The sequence below is a fragment of the Oncorhynchus gorbuscha genome, linkage group LG02 (genome assembly GCF_021184085.1).
Source record: "Oncorhynchus gorbuscha isolate QuinsamMale2020 ecotype Even-year linkage group LG02, OgorEven_v1.0, whole genome shotgun sequence".
Classification (NCBI taxonomy): Eukaryota; Metazoa; Chordata; class Actinopteri; order Salmoniformes; family Salmonidae; genus Oncorhynchus; species Oncorhynchus gorbuscha.
In genome coordinates this window covers 88,189,538-88,206,111 of record NC_060174.1, presented here as the reverse complement: position 1 = coordinate 88,206,111, position 16,574 = coordinate 88,189,538, and the positions used below count along the sequence as shown (strand labels likewise).

General features: G+C 40.0%; 1 protein-coding gene across 1 annotated transcript in view; it reads right to left on the bottom strand.

Moving 5' to 3' along the window:
• The window catches only part of LOC123994701 (opioid-binding protein/cell adhesion molecule-like), a 185,053-nt gene that overhangs the window by 69,694 nt on the left and 98,785 nt on the right, over positions 1 to 16,574 (bottom strand). The gene's annotated exons all lie outside the window — the stretch shown is intronic.

Below are 16,574 nucleotides of genomic sequence, written 5' to 3'. Positions count from 1 at the left end.
TGTGCAACCTTGATTACTTTTTACAGTGGACAATCGCAACCTATAATAGACTCGAAATCTATCTATTTCGATCCAATTCATATTTAATTTGTATCTGACATGAATGGAATCTTTTCCCTTAAAAAAATGACCATGTACTTTTGGCTATTTTGATACATTGACATTTCACTGCACATCAAAGGCATTGTTCCAGCTATGTTCTCCGAATGTATAACGGATGTTCACAGCTCTTTTATAACCGATTAACATCAAACAGATCACTCAAGCTTTTCCAGCCTTTCTACCTGTACACATAGTCCCCAAAAACATCAGAGCCAACTTCTAGGATCTCACCCACATATATACAGTGCATTCGGAAAGTATTCAGAACTCTTGACTTTTTGATGTTACGTTAAAGCCTTATTCTAAAATTGAATAAATTGTTCGTTTTTTTATCAATCTACACACAATACCACATAATGACAAAGCAAAAACAGATTTTTAGATATTTTTGCCAATGCATTTAAAATAAAAAACTGAAATCACATTTACATAAGTATTGAGACCCTTTAGTCAGTACTTTGTTGAAGCACCTTTGGCAGCGATTACAGCCTTGAGTCTTCTTGGGTACTCCTGTATTTGGGGAGTTTCTCCCATTCTTCTCTGCAGATCCTCTCAAGCTTTGTCAGGTTGGATGGGGAGTGTCGCTGCACAGATATTTTCAGGTCTCTCCAGAGATGTCCGATCAGGTTAAAGTCTGGGCTCTAACTGGGCCACTCAAGTGTTGTCTTGGCTGTGTGCTTAAGGTTGTTGTCCTGTTTGAAGGTCAACCTTCGCCCCAGTCTGAGGTCCTGAGTGCTCTGGAGTAGGTTTTCATCAATGGTCTCTTTGTACTTTGCTCCGTTCATCTTTCCTGTCTGACTAGTCTCCCAGTCCCTGCTGCTGAAAAACATCCCCACAGCATGATGTTTCCACCACCATGCTTCACCGTAGGGATGGTGCCAGGTTTCCTCCTGACGTGACGCTTTGTATTCAGTCCAAGGAGTTCAATATTGGTTTCATCAGACCAGATAATCTTGTTTCTCATGGTCAGAGTCCTTTAGGTGCTTTTTGGCAAACTCCAAGCGAGCTGTCATGTGCCTTTTACTTAGGAGTGGCTTCCGTCTGGTCACTCTACCATAAAGGCCTGATTAGTGGAGTTCTGCAGGGATGATTGTCCTTCTGGAAGGTTCTCCCATCTCCACAGAGGAACTCTGAAGCGCTGTCAGAGTGACCATTGGGTTCTTGGTCACCTCCTTGACCAAGGCCCTTCTCCCCCAATTGCTCAGTTTGGCTGGGCGGCCAGCTCTAGGAAGAGTCCTGGTGGTTCCAAACTTATTCCATTTAAGAGTGATGGAGGCCACTGTGTTCTTGGGGACCTTCAATGCTGCAGAAATGTTTTGGTACCCTTCCCCAGACCTGTACCGCGGCACAATCCTGTCTCGGAGCTCTAAGGACAATTCCTTCCAACATCATGGCTTGGTTTTTGCTCTGACATGCACACATTCATTCCAATTAGACTAGTTTGGATTTCTCCCTGACCTATATGGCTGCCATATTCACCCCATTCTGGAACTTTGAGGTTCTATGACAACCCGTCTAGTAATTTAATATGATTTCTATGGTCTAACTGTACCCTGATGTGAAAGTGTATTTCTTTCTCATAAAACACATCTCTTATTTAGTTGTGCGTAAAATCATTTAATTAGGATTGTGTTTTTATATCAAATTGCCATGGAAACGTGAAAAAGTAGGGAGCTATTGAAGTAGTGATCGACAGCATCCACTTGAAAGCAAACAATTCTCTGAGACGCAAGCTAGTGAATTTCACTTCAATCCCTGTCTGCCCCTGAGAGATGCCACCAGAAACCCAGAGAATGAAAACTAACTAGACCCCTCAACATTGATATTAAATCTGCGCATAGGCGATAGATGTATTTGTGGAGTTTATTATAATTACTTGCCTATTACTACCTCAGGGGGATCATGGAAGCTAAGCTGTTTGTGCAGAACATGCTGAGTGAACATAACATTGGGTTTGTGTGGCAATTGCCACTTCCCTTACACTCTAATAATGTTATTAATGGGGCTGCGTTTATGGCAGTGGAATGGGCTGCTGCTTCATCACCCCCGTTAAAGTGGGTCATTTGGGCTGCTCTCACTTTATTAGAGGTTCAGGGATAGGCCATCAGCATGGACTAGTTAATTGCATTTGCTGTCTTTGCTGTTGTAAACAGCACGTTGCCAGTCTGTTGTAGATGTGCAGGCATTTGTCTTTGAAAAAAATGCTGACATTTGTTTACAAAAATGTATGATTTGTCCAAGTCACGAAAACTGTTTTAATCTGTGCTAGACTTCTTTGACTTGATTTTGCTTGGGGAAAATATTCAGCTGTGTGACATCCATATGCTGTACGTGCCTTGCAAAAGTAGAGAAGACCCCTTGGATTTCTTCACATTTTATTGTGTTCACAAATTGGAATAAAACATTGAATGTAATTTATTTATGTCAACCAGGAAGAAAAATTTGAATTTTTATTTTTAAAGATTAACAAAAATGTAATAACAAAGAAATTGTAATTGAATAACTATGCAGTTCCCTGAGTCAATACATGTTAGAAACACCTTTGGCATCAATTATAGCTGTGAGTCTTTGGAAAGTCTAAGAGATTTGCAGACCTGGATTGTGCAACATTTGCACATTTATTATTTTCAAAATTCTTGAAACTCTGTCAATATGTAGGGATCATGGTTGGACTACGATTTTCAAGTCTTGCCATAGATCTTCAAGTGGGTTTAAGTCCAAAAAGTAACTTGGCCACTCAGGAACATTCACTGTCTTCTTGGTAAGCAACTCCAGTGTAGATTTGGTCTTGTAGATGTTGTAGGTTATTATCCTGTGGAAAGGTGAATTCCTTTCCCAGTTTCCGGTGTAAAGGAGACTGAAGGTTTTCCTATAGGATTGTGCCTGTGCTTAGCTCCTCCCGTAAATTTTTATCCTGAAAAACTCCTCAGTATTTGCCGATGTTCAGCATACCCATACCATGATGCAGGTATGCTTGAAAATAAGGAGGCAGTTGTGTCGGATTTGCCCCAAATATACGGCTTTGCATTTAGGCCAAAAGGTGTATTCCTTTCCATTTTTTTCCAGTATTACTTTAGGGCCTTGTTCCATACAATAATATTTTGAATATTTCTGTATATTGGCCTCATAGTAACATCCCTGAGCAGTTATATTCCTGTCCTGAAGCTAAGTTCAGAAGGACAAATGTATCTTTGATGTGTCTGGGTGGTTTCATACATAATAAAAAGAATCTGCCAATCAGTGACCTTCTTAATGAGGATTTCGAAAATCTCCCCGGTCTTTGTAGTTGAACCTGTGCTTGAAAATCAATACTTGACTGGTGGACCTTACAGATGTGTGGGGGACAGAGGAAGGGTTAGTCGTAAAATAATGTCAACCCCTATTATTTCACACAAAACATAATGTAATTTGTAAAGCCACATTTTACTCCTGAACTAATTTAGGCTTGCCTAAACAAAGGGGCTGAATACTTTTGCAACAACTTCATTTCAGTTATATTATTTTTGATCTTCTGTGAGTGAAATTTGAAACAATGCTAGATAAAAAGCTATTGGGTTTTAAAAAAGTGTATTATCTTAATTTAAAATGTTTCCAACACGCAATGTAATTGTTCTGAACAGCAAGCCGACCCACGGGTTGAAAGAATGTTTTCATTCAGGCCGCCAGCAGATTTTTATGCAGCTCACCAGCTGGGAACCATTGGTATTCTACCCCAAGCAGGACCCTACTAATGATTAGCAGATAGGCTGAAGCATGGGATTGCCTCTTTACAGTGCATTCAGAAAGTATACACACCCCTTGACTTTTTCCACATTTTGTTGTGTTACAGCGTGAATTGCAAATGGATTACATTTGTCACTGATCTACACACAATTCCACTTCGAGATAATGGTGTATTATGTTTTTAGAACGGTTTACAAATTCATAAAAAAGGAAAAGCTGAAATGTCTTAAGTGTTCAATCCCTTTGTTATGGCAAGCTTAAATAACTGACTAAATTGTGCTTAACAATAAGTTTCATGGACTAACTATGTTCAATAATGGTGTTTAACATTATTTTTGAATGACTACCCCATCTCTGTAGCCCACACATACAGTTACAGTGCTTTCAGAAACTATTCATACCTGTCACGTTGGCATCAAGGATCGGGAGACAGACGTAGGAATGTGTAGTAAGGGTTTTTATTAAGCCCAAATTACGGCACAGGGACGAAGACCAAACAAACACAACAAAACAGTGTTGAACACCAAACAAAAGAGAGGAGTGTAATGAATACTCAGGGAGAAAAAGGTGTAGATTCGCGAGCAGAGGGCGGCAGATGTTTATAAAGCCTTCGCAGAAGGCAGGAATCGTGGTCACAGGCAGGCGATGGTCAAACGCAGGTAGGCAGTCAAAAACAAACAATACCTCACAACCATACAAACAGAAATAACTAAATAGGGAGCTGATGAGACCAGGTGAGAAACTAACACAGGTGAAATCAATAAACAAAAATGAAAGACAGGGCTACTTTCCGGAACACAAAGAAACAGGGCTACGTTCAAGAACACAAAGAAAAAGAACACAAGGTGACTAGGAAAAGAAAAGCAGAACCTTACAGGAGTACCTCGAATAAATAACAGACGCACACAATGATTAACCACGGGACGAGACCCGTAATCATCTGCGCAATCCACAATGGCACGAAAACCAAAACACACAGCACAGGTACTCACACATACCAACGGACATTGTAAAAATAGTCAACAGCCCTATGGAAACCAAAGGGCACACTTATACAAGGACTAATCAGTGGGAATAGGAAACAGGTGTGAGTAATGAATGTTCCGGAGGGACAGTATTACTTTAGTGCTATGTTGCAAACAGGATGCATGCTTTGGAATATTTTGATTCTGTACATAAGTCCTTCTTTTCACTGTCAATTAGGTTAGTATTGTGGAGAAACTACAATATTGTTGATCCATCCTCAGCAACTGTTTTAAAGACGCCATTGAAAAATCCATGAGCGGTTTCCTGCCTCTCCGGCAACTGAGTTAGGAAGGATGCCTGTATCTTTGTATTGACTAGGTGTATTGATAAACCATCCAAAGTGTAATTCATAACTTCATCCTGCTCAAAGGGATTTTCAATGTCTGCTTTTTAGTTTTTACCCATCTACCAATAGGCACCTTTCTTTGCGAGGCATTGGAAAACTTCCCTGGTCTTTGAGGTGTAATCTGTTTGGAAATGTACTGCTCGATTTAGGGACCTTACAGATAATTGTGTGGGGTACAGAGATTAGGTAGTCATTCACAAATCATGTTAAACACTATTATGTTTAACATTACACACAGAGTACGTCCATGCAACTGATTATTTCAATTGTTAAGTTTAACTTATTTAGGCTTGCTATAACAAAGGGGTTGAATACGAAATTTAATACATTATAAATTCAGGCTGTTAAACAACAAAATGTGGAAAAAGTTCAGGGTTGTGAATACTTTCTGAATGTACTGTATCTGTAAGGTCCCTCAGTCAAGCGATGCCTCGCAAAGAAGGGCACCTATTGTTAGATGGGTGAAAAAAAAGCAGACATTGAATATCCCTTTGAGCATGTTGAAGTTATTATTTACACTTTGGATGGTGTATCAATACACCCAGTCACTACAAAGATACATTCGTCCTTCCTAACTCAGTTGACGGAGAGGAAGGAAACCGCTCAGTGATTTCACCATGATGCCAATGGTGATTTTAAACCAGTTACAGAGTTTAAATGGCTGTAATAGGATAAAACTGAGGATGGATCAACAACATTGTAGTTACTCCACAATTCTCACCTGCGAACACACACAAGAGACAGTCATATCAAACCACATTCCGAAAGCAACTCACGTTTAAATTCTGTCAAGGCCGCTAGCATTTCTAAATGAACCACATCTAAAACGAGGCCAAATCAGGAAGTGCAGTCGCCCTTTAAGCTTTACATCTGTGCTTTACCATGTGCTCCTAGTGCACGCCCCCTCTAATATAGTCTTACTATGTAAATGTTAATGGGAAAGCAGTGAGAAGCAGACCAAATAGCCGAAGAACTCAGTAGGTGAGAAATTGGTGAAGAGAGCACCTTTAATGTGTTACACAAGCAAAAGCTTAGAAGCAGGCTCCAATTTCTATTCTCCTAATGTTGCCTGAATATTTCAAATGCCTCATTACTTGCTTTTGATGGACTAGAGAAGAGTCTCCTCTCCATCCAATAATGAGTCCTAAAGCTTATTACGCCAATGTGCATTGAATTGAGAGGCCAATCCTTTTTCTTTTAGACACCCCTTATGCTAGAGAGGACTCAGGCCTAATCTAAAAACACAGTCACATCATTACATTTGAGGAAACCATAGAGGATCCAGTAGTCTGTTGAGAAGGCTTTATAATTGAATTGATTTACACCTGCCCTTTGACACATCATATTGTGCGTGACATTTTTCTCTGGAGAAAGCATACGTTTCGAGGCCACCCTGGAATGGCCATCAGAATGAAAGGCCTCCTCACTATGTCTAATATGAGCGCCTGTGCCATGCCAAGCACCCCACGATCAGGGTCCATGCACATTCGCCACGTGGGCCACCACGGTTGGGAAGGCTTAACGGATTAGCGTTGTCTCGAAGCACTCACCAAATCCCATTTACAGGCAATTGAATCAACATGTAATTTCTGTCAGATTTACCACCCTTCTGCTACACACTCTTATCTTATAAATATACTCAAATGTAAAGTTATAGAACATAGAGGTAGTAGGTGCCAGTTACATGGTTTTAACTAGACAGTACATGTTAATATAGTATCTATGAAAAAAATATTTGAGATCAAACAACAATCTCATAGACAAACATTCCAAAATGCACTTGCGCTGTATCACTTATTAATAACTCATATTTAACAAAACAACATAAATCATTCATGTTAAACCAACAGATTTAAATGGCAGTCCCATTTGATTTGTATGGATTGTAGGGGTGTAACGGTTCCCCAAACCCATTTGGGTTCACGGTTTGGTTTCAATACAGCGGGAAAATTCACATGTTCAATGTTCAGCATTCACAATGTTCCTGGCATTGTCTGTTGTGACCGGATTGTTATGTTGGGCCTCTCAAGTTTCCACTCTGATGCTGCCTTTGTAACCATGTGGGAGGTGGGAATTTACCAGTTGTTAAGTTGTAAATATCAGTTGGATGCAGTCATGTGATTTGATCTCGTTGAGAAACGCCAATTTGCTAATGGCCAACAAGCTGTGTCAACCATAAACTAAAAGTACAGCTGTTATGGTTGTAAACAAATTATAGAAACAACATTAGTAGATTGTGTTTTATAAATATTATTATTTTTTGCATTCATTTGCTGAAAATGCTGTTATAGAGTCCATTTCCTTAGTAGGGGACATCAGAGGTCACCATGTGGGAGAAGTGGGTGCTCAGGTTGATAGACAAGTTTCCCACTAGTAATTACCAGTTTGAGGGCCGTTTAAGTGGATTTTTCCCAGTCGTATGTGGTAAATCCCCATATCCCACTTGGTAACGAACACACCATGACACTGCCTCCTTCAGTGCCAGATGTACTCTTATGAATCTCATAAAGGAGTTGTCTCTCCACTGGGGGGTAATGTGATGGGCACTGTTAAGTAAGCGCAACACTGGGTGCATAGGCCAGTTCATTGAAAACTTGGTTTGCTTGCATTATATAGAGCGGGTACTACCTGTTTGCTGAAATAAGTGCAAGAGTGAAGTTCTTACGTGGCCCGAGCACTTTCACGAGTTGCTGAAACCCCATATTTGCAGCTATAAACTAAAGACTGTAAAAAATATAAACATAGCCTTTCGTTCTTGTAATTTCTTTGGCCCGATCAGAGTCATCTACCAAGGGCTGCTTGAATACAGAGGGGAGACATGTTTTGTTGTTCCAGTATACTGGGGTGATGTCAACGTAAATGTGTTGACATATTTGAGGTGTTGGCAGTTGCATAGGCTATTCCCCTTGAGCGTGGTGACATACCGTTAACGTTTTATCCACAACTCTCTGTCCATCGTCGTTGTAATCTACTGGGGAGCCAACATTTCCCAAACTGGAGTTATTAAATGATGATGCAGGATCCTCCAATTCTGGTTTATCAACTCCACCACTCGCCATCGTACAGAACTAGTTCCGGCTGCGTCTTACAAAATGACAGTTTGCTGCATCAATTAATTTGATATATTTTTGTTATGCATTCATTCGGGTTCACAGCATGGACCAAACAGAGGTTCCCATACATCCCTAATGGATTGTGATGTCAAGTAGATTTTGAGATATGGTGTAAATATGCCTTTCTCTTAGCGTAGACACATGAAAAAGTAAAAATGACAAATATTCCAGTGTGTTAGAGGAGGCTATGCTGGTGTAATCCATTAGATGTGTGACCCATTCTAAATGATTTGATGTGTGACCCATTCTAAATGATTCGATGTGTGACCCATTCTAAATGATTCGATGTGTGACCCATTCTAAATGATTCGATGTGTGACCCATTCTAAATGATTCGATGTGTGACCCATTCTAAATGATTTGATGTGTGACCCATTCTAAATGGTTCCCATGGGCACTGTATTGAGCATATGGTCAGCAAACCTTATTCCATTTTACTTATGAGTCACTGTCTGCACTGGTGTGAGGGCAGTACATCCCATGGTACCAAAAGGGAGTTAAACATAGCAAAACACACCTGGCCCGTCTCTGCACCACAACTGAGCCTCATTTTCTAGCTGCTATTACCATGAGTTTAACAACTCTGAGAATCAGAATGCACTCAAATTTGTAGGGCTATCAATTGAGCTATTTTCCACTTCTCACATTCCAGCTCTTTTCCACTTCCATCAACTCTAGTATTGGAAGTAAACTTAAGGCATGCAGCAAAGAGCTTTACTTTAGATAACATATTCCTTTTAAAAGTGTGTCTTGAATGCAGTTGGCTCAGGTTTAGCTTCTCCATACAGTCACCATGGAAGCAGGTGCCTTATTCCTGGTGGTATCAGTGGACAAGGTCACTTGGCTGATTGACGTTTCCCTCTGGACTGGAGGCCTTCCCTCTGTGCAGGTTAACATGGAACTCAATTTCAGTGGCAGTGGTAGACGGGAGGGCCTGTGGGGGCCAGAAGGACCACTAAGGCAGTACTGTCCTTATGGACTTCCCAATCGTTCTCTCTCCTGCCGTAAAGCTGGGTTCCTACTTGGTTGGCTGACTACAGCTTTTATTACTACTAATCCTATTACGCTGGCTCTGACGCTTGACTGATGTGGCAGGGCTTGCAAACTATCACAGATTACAAAGGGAAACCCAGCCGCGAGCTGCCAAGCGATGCAAGCATACCAGATGAGCTAAATGCCTTCTATGCTCGCTTTGAGGCAAGCAACACTGGACGATGCATGACGGCACCAGCTGTTCCGGACGACTGTCTGAGCTTGTTCTCCATAGCCGATGTGAGTAAGACCTTTAAGCAGATTAACATTCCCAATGCCGTGGGGCCAGACGGAATACCAAGTGTCTTCAATGACATTTTCAACCTATCTGTGACCTGGTCTGTAATACCAACCTGTTTCAAGCAGACCACCATAGTCCCTGTGCCCAAGAATGCCAAAGTAACCTGCCTATATGACTAATCACCCCATAGCATTTACATTTACATTTAAGTCATTTAGCAGACGCTCTTATCCAGAGCGACTTACAAATTGGTGCATTCACCTTATGACATCCAAGCACTCACATCTATAGCCATGGAATGCTTTGAAAGTCTGGTCATAGCTGACATCAACACCATCATCCCAGTCACCCTGCCCATTCCAATTCGTATATTGCTTTAACAGATCCACAGATGACGCAATTTCTATTGCGCTTCACACTGACCCTCACCCACCTGGATGCTGTTTATTGACAACAGCTCAGCATTTAACACCATTGTGTTACCAAACTCATCACCAAGCTCAGGACCCTGGGACTGAACACTTCCCTCTGCAACTGTGTCTGGGACTTCCTGACGGGCCGCCCCTAGGTGGTGAGAGTAGGCAACAACCCATCCGCCAAGCTGACCATCAGAGCGTGACCCCCTCAGGGGTGTGTGCTTAGTCCCCTTCTGTACTACCTGTTTACCCATGACTGCGCCGCCACACACGACTCCAACACCATCATCAAGTTTGCTAACGACACGACGGTAATAGGACTGATCTACGGCGACGATGAGGCAGCCTATAGGGAGCAAGTCAGAGACTTGGCAGTGTGGTACCAGGACAACAACCTCTCCCTCATGGGTCATTCCATGTAATTTCAGCAAGCCATGTCAACAACCATTTCAGATTGTTCTGAAAGCATTTCTGTAATTAGAAACAGTTAAGATTAGCATTCCTGAAACATTATTTTGTTGAATTTATAATTTTATCTCTGAGAAATCAAGCTAAATTAATTGCACCCAAAATTACCATTTTAATTTATAGGATTCATATAATCTTCAATAAATATAGTACATAACCTCTGATTTGGACCATCATTCGTCCTAACAATGAGTAAGACATGAGGAATCCAATAAAATTATCAATAGCCACGCACAGGGTTAGGGTTAGGGTTCCACCCCAACAGCCAGTATAAAGTATCAGTTCTCTATGTCCGACAAGTACTATGAAGCTGCTGCTTGGAGTTTTGCTTCTTCAACCTTTGTAATGTATTGCCTGTGAATCTGGTGATGTTTTATTCCCCTGTTCAGAGAAACCAGTCATTGAAGTCACTTGCATTCTTTACCATAAATTAGTGTGAAAGTACCCAGCTTTGCCTACTAGATGCTGCAGTTCTGGCTATTCCCTTGTATCCATTTTGCTGGTCTCTTTATGTTTATTAAATGGATCACAACATTTTCTTTGCAACTTTGGGTAGAAAAACAATTGCTTCTGCTCATGATGAAAATAAATTGTGTGGTCAAGCCAGTTGTTGGGGTGGGAATGGGGGGTCTTTGGGTGGCTGATAATAAAGTGAAATAGACCATGTTGATGTATAACCCTCCATCATTTGTTTTTCTTCGTGTATTTAATTAGACTACATTTGTGAATGAAAACTGAACTCATTTTCACATTTCTGAAACATCTAGAAGCACACGTTCACTTGTTAGTAAGAGTTCATTGGGTTTTCTTATAAAGAGACTCACAGACAAGTTGATCAGGTATGGAGTGCATCTCAGTATGAAATGCCAATGAAATAGGTTCAGCATCTTTCAATGTAAGAGCCACATGATTGTAATGTTATAAAATGTCTATACAGTACAATGCTTATAGGGATAAATGCCTTTGTAGAATGGCTTTTGTTGATGATATTCCTGAGTTGAGCTATTTGGTAATCGTTCTATTCTGCCTTCTGTGGATTTATGTTAAAAAGCCATATCAATGTTATAACTCACAATAAATACACGTGGCGAGGCTTAACATGACCATGCCACTGAGCAGTGTACAGCTGTAGGGTACTCCCATTTCTCCTATGTTAAATTGCCTACTTTACTCATAATCCGACAATGGCTGTATTCTTTTTTTAAATCATTCTATAAACATTTTGGATATGGTTGGTTGGTAGTTTTTAAACAATACTTCCATGTCGTCTTAACACACTACATCATGCTTAAAAACACTTTGAACAGATATAGCTTTGCATGGAATATACGTCACAATTACCAGCCAAAGAGCCGATTCCGACTGACTTTCTTCAACAAGCTAGCTAACCCTGGTTTTAAGATGCCTGAAAAGCTGTTGCATACCATTTTGTCTGAACAATACTGGGAGAAAACACCACCAAATGAAGTTTCATCAACTGCCCAGGGACCAGGTTAGATGAACCTCATGGTTTCCGCAATGATGATGATGATGATGGAAAGCTGTGGGCTCCGGTTACACATTTATGTGTGTTCGAAGCACTTCATCACTGGTAAGTCACTGACACTATTTTGTATCTAACTAGCTATGTGCATTGCATAAAGTTTGTTAGTTAGCTTGTGAAAGATTATTGGAATCTGTGTGGGTAGCTGGACAGGTAGGATGACTAACAATAGTGAAAGTGAACAGGTGGTCACAGGTCAGGTGACAGAGGAATGGATGAGACTGAGGCAGGAATTCCTTTAACCACAACGTGGTATATTTACTTGGTAGTTTGTGTTGATTCATGGACGCACAGAATGTGTGGGTTAGACGGAGTTGAGGAAGAGAAGGCAGCAAGGTCGGGCGGTGGAGATTTCCTCCATTTAATGAGTTGAGATCTGTCGGACATTTCCACCTGACCTAATCAAAGCGCCCCTGGCCCAGCTGAGAAAGTGTCCATGAATTAAAGGATGATTCCACCAACTTCATTCTACAGCTTGTAATAAGGACTAGTGAGATGAATCTGTCCAAATAACAGCTATAATATTCTTCAACACTTGGATATTTATGCAAACCTGGAGATTCCACCAAATAGGTATAGATATTGCCTTAGTCTACTTTGCGCCATTTGGTAGGGTTGTCTCCCCAGCTGGTCTCCGGCAAGTTGAATGGACATACAGGCAAGCCAACAAGAATCAACTTTTCTAAATACCTAGTCCGTTCAAGGGCAGGCAAAGACTGGAAGTAGTTACGTACCATTTCTAAGACTTGCGAATTAGATTGAGATTAACGTCAGCTAACCGGTGAAACAGCAAGGGCTAAACAAACAGTGACGGAAGTATAATGCGACAGATTTACTAGCTTTACTGTCAGTGTTAGCAGGTCGGGTAACACAGAGTGGCAGAATTTGCATCAAGCCAATAATTTGTTGGTGTGACAGCCAAGTATGTTAATAAAAGACGTGCTGCCGCTGAAAACGTTTATAGACACGACAAAAAAATGTCAGTAGTTTGCATAGGATGGGTGTAACGGGAGTACCCTACGGCTGTACCCTACTTGGGGGCGTGTTCATGTTATGCCACGACTCGCCTTGTGCATCTATGGGAGATCAGGTTTAAGAAAAAAGTTAGAATGACTAAGAATTTTTCAAGATATAATAACTAATAGAGATTCCCGGTTGAAAAGTATGGATGAAGGTTACAGCTATAAAATCTTATTAAGAAACAGAAATGAATGTTATGAAATTCTGACAAACACTTGGCTTCCTATAAAGTCTGGCTTTTCTGTGAAAGTGGCATTGACGTCTTGTGAATACAAACTCTGATTCTCTCACTTCTCTCAGTTTTAAATGGTTGAGAGACAATTGTAGTCAAATGCTGCTTCTGCAACAATCAAATGACCTTGGTCCCCTTATAAAGCCCTATTACAATGCTTCTTTGTGTTCTCTACAAAATTAAAAGCTCAAAGTTTGAGGCAAAATCCAAGATTAAGGTTTCTGTCTGGGGCTCCTGTACATTCTCCTTCATTACTTGTCCCCTATTGAATTACTTCTAATCAATATCACAGATGGATTTTTTGGAAGTGCATGCAGTTTTCGCAACTATATGGTTTTCCAGTTGGCTTCATTCTAAACCAAAATAGATGCAGTTTTGACATTACAGCAATATCCAAGCAGATCATAATCCAAAACATCCATTTGCAGAAATACATGTGTTTTACTGTAACTCTGCATAAGGTATACAGTAATTGTAGAGAGACGAGAACAATTCTACTCCTATTTCTTCCTTGTGTTGTATAAGTAGGCAGGAAGGCAGAGAAATCAGTGCGGTGCCGTTTTGAGCTTGCAAGAGAGAAATGTGATAGCATTTTTAAGTGAAGCATTTCATGGCTAAACACAGCATGAAATATTAAAGGCTGAGGTGCAGCGAAGGGCTGCCGTGCTGTGTTGGTTTCCGTGAACCAACGGCCTGGCACCCATGAGTCACCTTCACTCTCACACAGCAATTCTCAAGAGTGCTGCTCTCCAGGAGAAGTCTCTTTGGATCTAACAATAAAAGCACCTGACAAATTCAGCCATGTTGTACACACCAACTTAAGAGTTGTGCAGTATCTTAAGGGGTCACGTTTAGGAAAATTACAAGTGAAGGAAAAAGTCTCATCATAAAACAAGGAGTATTGTTTTTCTAATCTGATTTCTTGTGTGAGTTTTTCTTTCTTTATCCTAGACCAAACACCTTCACAATCTAATAGTGAAGTGTGCGAAAATATGATGAGGAAGAATTCAAATCAGTCTGTGCAAAAAGTTTCTAAACCACAATAAATCAAATCAAATTTGATTTGTCACATGCACCAAATACAGCAGGTGTAGTATTAACGGTGAAATGCTTGCTTATGAGCCTTTCTCAATGATGCAGAGTAAAAAAAACATATACGCTACCGTTCAAATGTTTGAGGTCACTTAGAAATCTCCTCTACTTTTTTGTCCATTAAAATAACATCAAATTGATCAGAAATACAGTGTAGACATTGTTAATGTTATAAAATTAATATTGTAGCTGAAAACGTTTTAAAAAAAATGGAAACCGATTTTGTTATGGAATATTTACATAGGCGTACAGAGGCCTACTATCAGCAATCATGACTCCTGTGTTCCAATGGCACATTGTGTTAGCTAATCCAAGTTTGTCATTTTAAAAGGCTAATTGGTCATTAGAAAACCCGTTGGCAATTATGTTAGCACAGCTGAAAACTGTTGTCCTGATAAAAGAAGCAATAAAACTGTCTTGACCTCTTGCTCAGTTGTGCACTGGGGCCTCCCACTCCTCTTTCTATTCTGGTTAGCGACAGTTTTTGCTGTTCTGTGAAGGGAGTAGTACACAGTGTTGGACGAGATCTTCAGTTTCTGGGCAATTTCTCGCAAGGAATAGCCTGCATTTCTCAGAACAAGACTCGACTGACGAGTTTCAGAAGAAAGTATTTTCTGGCCATTTCTGGCCATTTTGAGCCTGTAATCAAACCCACAAATGCTGATTCTCCAGATACTCAATTAGTCTAAAGAAGGCCTGTTTTATTGCTTCTTTAATCAGAACAAGAGTTTCCAGCTGTGCTAACATAACTGCAAACAGGTTTTCTAATTATATATTAGCCTTTTAAAATGATAAACTTGGATTAGCTAACACAACGTGCCTTTGGAACACAGGAGTGATGGTTGCTGATAATGGGCCTCTGTACGCCTATGTAGATATTCCATTAAATATCAGCCGTTTACAGCTACAATAGTCATTTACAACATTAACAATGTCTACACTGTATTTCGGATCAATTTGATGTTATTTTAATGGACCAAAAAATTGTTGTTCTTTAAAAAACAAGGACATTTCTATGTGACCCCAAACTTTTGAGCGGTAGTGTATATATTAATACAAGGAATAAAATACACAAGAATGGAGCTATATACAGGGAGTACCAGATCAATGTGCAGGGGTATGAGGTATTTGAGGTAGATATGCACATGAAGGCAAGGTAAAGTGACTAGGCATCAGGATAGATAATAATAAGAGTAAAATAAAGTACATAGTAGCAGCAGCATGTAATAAATGAATGACATATTATAGGCATCAGGATAGATAATAATAAGAGTAAAATAAAGTACATAGTAGCAGCAGCATGTAATAAATGAATGACATATTATGAAGAGTAATTATACAGAGTAGCCGGAATTCTCTCCAATGATCTGTTAATTACAGTTTGAAATAATGATTTAAGTACAGTCATTTGTTCTGTGTTCACAGACTGAACTCTTTTTTTATATATATAAAGCCGCTGCTCATTTTTAAAGTAAATAACTGCCAATTATTATTATTTTTTTCCCCAGTAATTAGTGTCAGGGCTAAATTCAATAGGTTAATGAGTAACAGATTGTTTTCTTTGAAAAAAGTAGCATTTTCTGTTGCGCAAGAAATAGACATTGCCAAATGTCTAATGTCAATTATTTTATGATTCCATGCATACTGTCGTTTGTTGTGGCATTAGTCCCATTCTAAATGCAAGATCTTACATGATAAAATCTGTCTCGTCCATAGTTAATCTTGTTCAGTTTTAATTAAACGTAATTAAACGTCAAATGAGTGTGTCTACATGATCTGTACCACTAAAGCCGACAAAGGGCAGTGGTGCTAATTGTTTTTGGAAACTGAGCGAGAAGAAAATTGAGTTCACTGTAAATGATAACAAAAGTCCAGGTATCGACAGCTGATTTAGTAAGCCCTTGCACTGAAACGGGGCCACGGTATTCTCCAACTTGCTGTGTCCCCAAATCAATATCTATCAACGATCTGAAATTAAACCTAGATTAAATCCCAATTTCATCTCAGGGAATCACGTTTGGCAAGTTTCAGATAATTAGATCATCCTGGCGAAGGCGACTAAGAAGTTTTCCTTCTCTTTGTCTCTCATGCCTTCCCACTGTCAAAACAATCACAGTCCCGAATTTGAAATATAGCATCTGTAAACTTACCACTAAAGTCAGTCAGACTACCAAGCAAAAACAGTGATATCTATTCAGCCCTATGCGTCTAGAAGGAAAA